Source organism: Lissotriton helveticus, chromosome 5_1 (genome assembly GCF_964261635.1).
Source record: "Lissotriton helveticus chromosome 5_1, aLisHel1.1, whole genome shotgun sequence".
Lineage (NCBI taxonomy): Eukaryota > Metazoa > Chordata > Amphibia > Caudata > Salamandridae > Lissotriton > Lissotriton helveticus.
In genome coordinates this window covers 1,618,400,676-1,618,407,744 of record NC_136065.1, presented here as the reverse complement: position 1 = coordinate 1,618,407,744, position 7,069 = coordinate 1,618,400,676, and positions in this window count along the sequence as shown.

The window sequence follows — 7,069 nt, the reverse complement described above, 5'->3', positions numbered from 1 at the left end:
CTGCATCTCTCTTGCCTACTTCTACACCTGTGCTGGTTATTTCTGTACTGCTCTTCCTTCTTTATGCACCTCTTTTGTCTGTTTCTTCAACTCTCTTGCCTGTTTCTACATCCCTCTTGCCTCTTTCTGCACCTCTGTTCCTTTTTTTGTACTTGTTTTACTTCTTTTTTCACTTCTCTGGATTCTTTTTGTACCCTTCTTGCCTCTTGCTGCATCCTTCTCCTCTCTTTCTCTACCTCTCTTACCTCCTTCTGCACCTCTGTTCTCTTGTTCTGCACCTCTCTTGCCTATTTCTACAACTGTCTTGCCTCTTTCTGAGATTGCCTTGTCTCCTTCTGTACCTCTGTTGCTTCTATCTGCACCTCTCCTGCAAATTTCTACACCTCTCTTTGCTCCTTCTGTAACCCTCTTGCCTCTTTACGCACATCTGTTGGTTCTTTCCGCACTGCTCTTGAATCTTCCTGCACTTATTTTGCCTGTTTGTGCACTTCTATTGCTCCCTTGTGTGCCTCTGCTGCTTCTGTCTGCACTTCTCTTGCTTCTACTTATTTATTGTGACTATGTTCAATACCTAACTACTAGTAAAATGGCAAAGCAGCAGCACCAGAAAAGTAATGTTTCACATATGGTGGGTTACAAATTAGTGAATATGATACTTTGTAAAACTCTCTGGAACGGTACACTTGAAGTGCACAAAAAAATCTAAGTGTCTCTGTGAAATATGAAGTGCACTCTCTTAAGTGTTAAGATCTTCATGGTCTTCTGTTTGAGATATGCATGAACTTGCACATGTATTGTGATATGTTGTATACATCTGAACATACTACACATATAAACGCAGGTATACATCTATTTGTTCGTTTTTTGACAGATTATGCTACTAACAAAAGGCACAGACATATGCATACATGCTTTTAAGAAGATGATGTGACTTACACCACAGATATGCAAAAGATGGCTGCTATATATTTGACTAGGCCCAACACCCCATGTAGTCATAGAACAATGAAGCAGCAGCACAAAAGTGACGTTTAAGGCATATTAAGAGAAGAATCAGTTATAATGCTGCTTTGTATGAGCATGTGAAAATCTGCACTCAAGTATACCACGTAATTTTCAATAGCTGCTTCAAATGTGAAGAGCTATCTGTCATGTTTTAAGGTCTGCATAGTGTTTAAACTAAGGTATATTTCTACTTGCCCAAAAATCTGCTTTCCGCGATTTCGCGGAATTTTTGCTTGTTTGCGTTCTCAAAATGCGTGTTCGCAAGATATTTTTTCCTGAGCACGCAAACAGCAATTGCGAACAGGAAAAAGGCATCCCAAACAAGCAATTCCGTGTGTTCGTGGAATTTCTGCGTGTTCGCTGAGATTTTTTACCGTTTTGTGAAGATTTGTGTAACGCGATTACGTAAATTCCGCCCAACCCTAATATAAAACACAATTATACATCTATTTGTACATAACTTTTAAACGTGATATTGTTAGCAAAAGGTCCATACATTTGTATACATGGTTTCCGGAGTTTTTAAGACTTACAGCTAATATGCACAGCTAATATGATGGCTGTGTCTCAGTTGTTGCATGACTCCATTGGTAGTCCCTGGGTGATTGTATGAGTGCAAGGGTAATGTCTGCATAATTGGAGGAGAGGCTGGATACTGATTGCATAAATGTAGCGGTAGAGATTGTGTGCATGGGTAAGTGCATTAATGGTCCCTGAATACATAGATGAGTGTATAAGTGGTGACAACATCAATGAATGAGTGCAGCAGTAGTGTCTAGGTGTTTGTATGAGTGCAAGAATACCGGCTGAGTAATTGGAGAAGAGGATGAATAGTAACTGGCTCATTACTTGAGTCCATAAATACTACCTGAGTGATTTGAAGAGTGCATTGGTAAATGGATGAGTTCACAAGTGGTGACTGAGTGTATGGATAACTACAAGGATAGTGCCTGAGTGATTACATGAGTGCTTGTGGTAGTGCCTACGAAATTGGAGGACTGCATGAGTACTGCCTGTGTGATTAAACTAGTGCATAGGTAATGCCTAAGTGATTGTATAAGTGCCTGGTGATTGGAGGAGTGCATGGGTACTGTTTGAGTGATTGAACAAGTGCATAGGTAATGCCTGGGTCATTGCATGAGTGCAGAGGTAATGTGTGCATGATATGATGAATGCATGGGTGGTGCCATGGTGCATGGAGGAATGCATGACTAGTACCTGAATGATTGGAACAATGCATAGGTAGTACCTTGGTGATTGCATGAGTGCAAGGGTTATGCATGGATAATTGGAGAACAGAATTGGTAGTGCTTGGGTGATTGCATGAGTTCCGGGGTAGTAGCTGAGTGCATGCATGAGTGCATTGGCAGTGCCTCAGTGATTGCTTCAGTGTTTCTGTACTGCCTGGGTGATTGTAAGAGGGCAGAGATGGTACCTGGGTTATTGAGGAAATGCATAGGAAGTATCTGGGTGATTGGAGGAGTACATAGATAGTACATTGGTGATTGCATGAGTAGAGGGGTAGTGCCTGTGTTATTGAAAGAGTGCATTGATAGTGCCTGAGTGATAACATAAGTGCAGGGGTAGTGCCTGACTGATTAAAGGACTGTATACATAGTGCCTTAGTGCATAGATTAGTGCATGGGTAGTGCCTGGGTCATTGCAGACTTACAGCTGAGACACGTGTTGACGTTGCTGCTTTATATTTGACTACAACCATCATCCTGAGTAGTGCAAGAATACTGAAATTGCAACACAAAAGTGAGGTTTATGACATTGTGTACACTTTTCTAGTACAGATTCACCATTCTCGAACTGTGCAGGGTATTGGGCCTACCCAAATAAAAAGCATCAAACCTACACATGACTCTGTTATAAATCTCACCATATTCCTGAAAACATGTGTGCATGTCGGTATCTTTTACTAGTACTACCATGTATAATAGAAACATACAAATAGAGATATATCTCTTTTATACATGTAGCATCTTCAGATGCATAACACATATCAGAATACGCATGCAACTAGAAAATACATCAATCACACGACCATGCAGATCTTAAAACTTGACAGACTACACTTAATATTTTTTTAAACAGACACCTAGATTTTTATATGGCATACTGCAATTTAAGTTTTACATAGACACCATAATCAGTAATTCCTCACCCAACGTATCTTAAACATCACTTTACTGCTCCTGCTACTTTACCATTCTACTACTACTCAGAAGTACAGCCTACGAAAATATAAAGCAACAACTCTTCACATATCTCTGTTGTAAGTCTCCCCATATTTCAAAAAGCATGGATGCATGTGTCTGTACATTTTCCTAGTGCAATCATATATAAAAGAAACATAGAAATCAAAATATACCTGTATTTTATACATCGAGCATCTTTCGATGCATAACACATATGAAAATACATCTACAAGTACAGACATACCTCAGTCACAAGATGATGCACACCTTAAAACTTAAGAAGCAGCACTTTTCATTTCAAGTAGAAACCTAAAATCATATGGTGTATTTCAAGCACTTCTCATTTCAAGTAAAGATCTAAAATAATATGGTGTATTTCAACCATGCCTTTCCACATATGATTAAAGGAGTGCAGGAGTACTGGCTGGGTGATTGCATAACTGCAGAGGTAATGTGTGGGTGATTGAAGGAATGCCCGAGTAGTGCCTAGGTGCATAGAGGTGTGCATGGGTAGTACCCGGGCGCATGGAAGAGTGCATGAGTGTTGCCTCAGTGATTGTAGGAGTGCATCAGTAGTTCCTGGGTGATTGCATAAGTGCGCGGGTAGTGCCTGGATGATTGGAAGACTGTATGGATAGTGCTTGGGTGTTTGCATGAGTACAGAGATAATGTGTGAGTGATTAGAGGAATGCATAGGTAGTTGCTAAGTGATTTGAAGGAGTGTACGGGTAATGTCTGGGTGACTGCATTAGTGCAAGGTTAATGTCTGGGTGATTGAAGAACAGAATGGTACTGCCTGAGTGATTGAAGGAGTGCATGGATAATACCTGGGTTTTTGCGTGGGTGTAGGGGTAGGGCCTGTGTGATTGTAAAAGTGCAGGGGTTGTGCCTGGGTTGTTCCATGAGTACATAAGTAGTGTCTGGGTGATTAGAGAAGTGCATAGGTAGTGGCTGGGTGATTTTAAAAGTGCATGGTTTCTGCCTGGGTGATGGCATAAGTGCATGGGTAATGTTTGGGTGATTGATAGAGTGTACGGGTAGTGCCTAGGTGCACGGAGGAGTGCATAGGTGGTACATGGGTGCATGAAGGAGTGCATTAGTAGTGCCTGGGTGATTGCAGGAGTGCATTAGTAGTACCTTGAGGGTTGCATGAGTGCACGGGTAGTGCCTGGATGATTGGAAGACTATGGGTAGTGCTTGGGTGATTGCATGAGTGCAGAAGAAGTGCATGAGTGTATCTATGAGTGCATGGGTAGGGCCTGAGTGATTACTTGAGTGCTTGGGTAGTACCTGGGTGATTAGAGGAGTGCATAGGTAGTGCCTGGTTGATTTTATAAGTGCATGGGTAGTGGCTGGGTGATTGGAGAACTGCATGGATAGTGCCTGAGTGATTGGAAGGGTGCAAGGGTAGTATCTGGGTTATTGCATGAGTGCAGAGATAGTGCCTGGGTGATTGGAGGAGTGCATAGATAGTACCTGGGTGATTGTAAAAGTGCATGGGTAGTGGCTGGGTCAGGATAACTAATGGCTATATGATTGCATGAGTGCAGGGACAATGCCTGGGCGATTGGAGGAGTGCATAGGTAATGCCTGAATGATTTTATAAGTGCATGGGTAGCTCCTGGGTGATTGGAGGAGTACACAGGTAGTGCCTGGGTGCTTGCATGAGTACAATGGTAGTGCCTCGGTTATTGAAAGAGTACATAGGTAGTGCCTGAGTGATTGCATGAGTGCAGGGTTAGTGCCTGGCTCATTGAAGGACTGCATACATAGTGACTCAGCGCATAGGTAAGTTCATCAATAGTGCCAGGGTGATTGGAGACTCACAGCTGAGAAATGTGAAGGATTGCTGTTTTAAATTTGACTACGTCCAACATCCTGAGTAAAAGCAGAATAGTGAAATTGCAGGACAAAAGGGAGGTTTATGGCATGGCTTACACTTTTGTACAACAGCTTCACCATTTTCTAACTACTCAGGGTGTTGGGCCTACCAAATATAAAGCATGAAACCTACACATGAGTCTGTTATAAATCTCACTATATTCCTGAAAGCATGTCTGAATGTGTCTGTACCTTTTACTAGTACTACCATATATAAAAGAAACATACAACTAGAGATATATATATATGTTTTATACATCTACCATCTCCAGATGCATGACACATAAGAGAATCCATGCAAGTAGAAACATGCACTGATCACAAGAACATGCACACCTTAACATTTGAGAAACCGCACTTCATATTTCAAACAGACAACTACATTTATGCATCATACTTTAAATGTACCTTTTCACACACTCATACAAAGTAGCCCAATTACTAATCTGTTTCCTAACATGTCTTAAAACTCACTTTTTTCCTGCTGCTTCACCATTCTGCAACTAGTTAGGAGTCTATTACATGACTCTGCTTTAAGTATCACCATATCCCTAAAAGCATGCATGCATATGTGTCCACCTTTTGAAATCATCATCATATGTAAAATAAATTAACAAATACACTTTACTTTACATTTGGAAGATACATCCACATTAATGTGCCGTATTTCAAGTATAAATTTCCCCAGACTCATTGAAAGTAGCCTAATCACTAATCCCTCTGCCAACATTTCTTAAAACTCACTTTTGTGCTGCAGCTTCACCATTCTACGAATATTGGGCCTAGCCAAATATAAAACAGCAACCTATTGGGAAACAACCATTACAACTCAGTCATTACAACGCACTACCTTTACAATGCAACTGTTGCAACGCAACTGCCTTTACATCGCATGCCATTATAACACAGCCATTACACTGCATGTCACTTCAACGCATGCAATTACAACATATACCATTACAACGCATGCCCTTACAACACATTATAATGTAAGTAATGGAGAGTTTTTAAGTTTTAGGGTGGGTATGGGTTTTGGGGTACATGGGAATAGTAATTCTTACCCCTACACTATCCAACACTTTCCCTACTGTTGCACTCACTGGAGTGGGAATAGTCATTTCTATCCCTACACTATCCAACACTTACTCTACTGTTGCTCTAAAAGTATTATGCTTTGTAATGGTATGGATTATAATGGAATGTGTTGTAAATGTACTTTCTAAAAATGCATTGTAATGGTATGCATTGTAAAATCATGCGTTGTAATGGTAGTTTCGATGTAAAAACCACTTTGTAAGGCATGTGTTATAATTGTTTGTTTTGTAATGTTATACATTCCAACCTATGACATGTCTACCATAATTCTAACCATATTCCTAAAAGAATGCATGCTTCGATCTGTACCAATTGCCAAAAGCATGACACATATCAGAATACATGTGCAAGTAGAAACATTATCACACTCACAAGACCATAAAGGCCTTAAAACTTCACAGACTACACTTAACGTTTCAAGCACACACCTAAATTTATGCAGCATAGATCAAGTGAAGTTTTACACAGACTATTATAAAGTACCATAATCACTAATTCATCTTCCAGCATATTTTAAACATCACTATTCTACTGCTGCTGCTTCAGTATTCTACTACTAATCAGGAATTGAGCATAGCTAACACCAAAGCAACAGTTCACTTATCTTTGTTGAAAGTCTCCCCATATTTCTAAAAGCATGTATGCATATATCTGTACTTTTTCCTATTATCATCGTATATAAAAGAAACACACAAATAGATCTATACCAGTATTTTATAAATCTAGGTTCTTCAGATGCATATCACATATGAAACTACATCTGCAAGCACAGAAATACCTCAGTCACAAAACCATGCAGATCTTAAAACTTAAAACACTGCTCTTCTCATTTTAAAAAAATCACCTAAAATCATGTGATATATTTCAACCATACCTTTCAACAG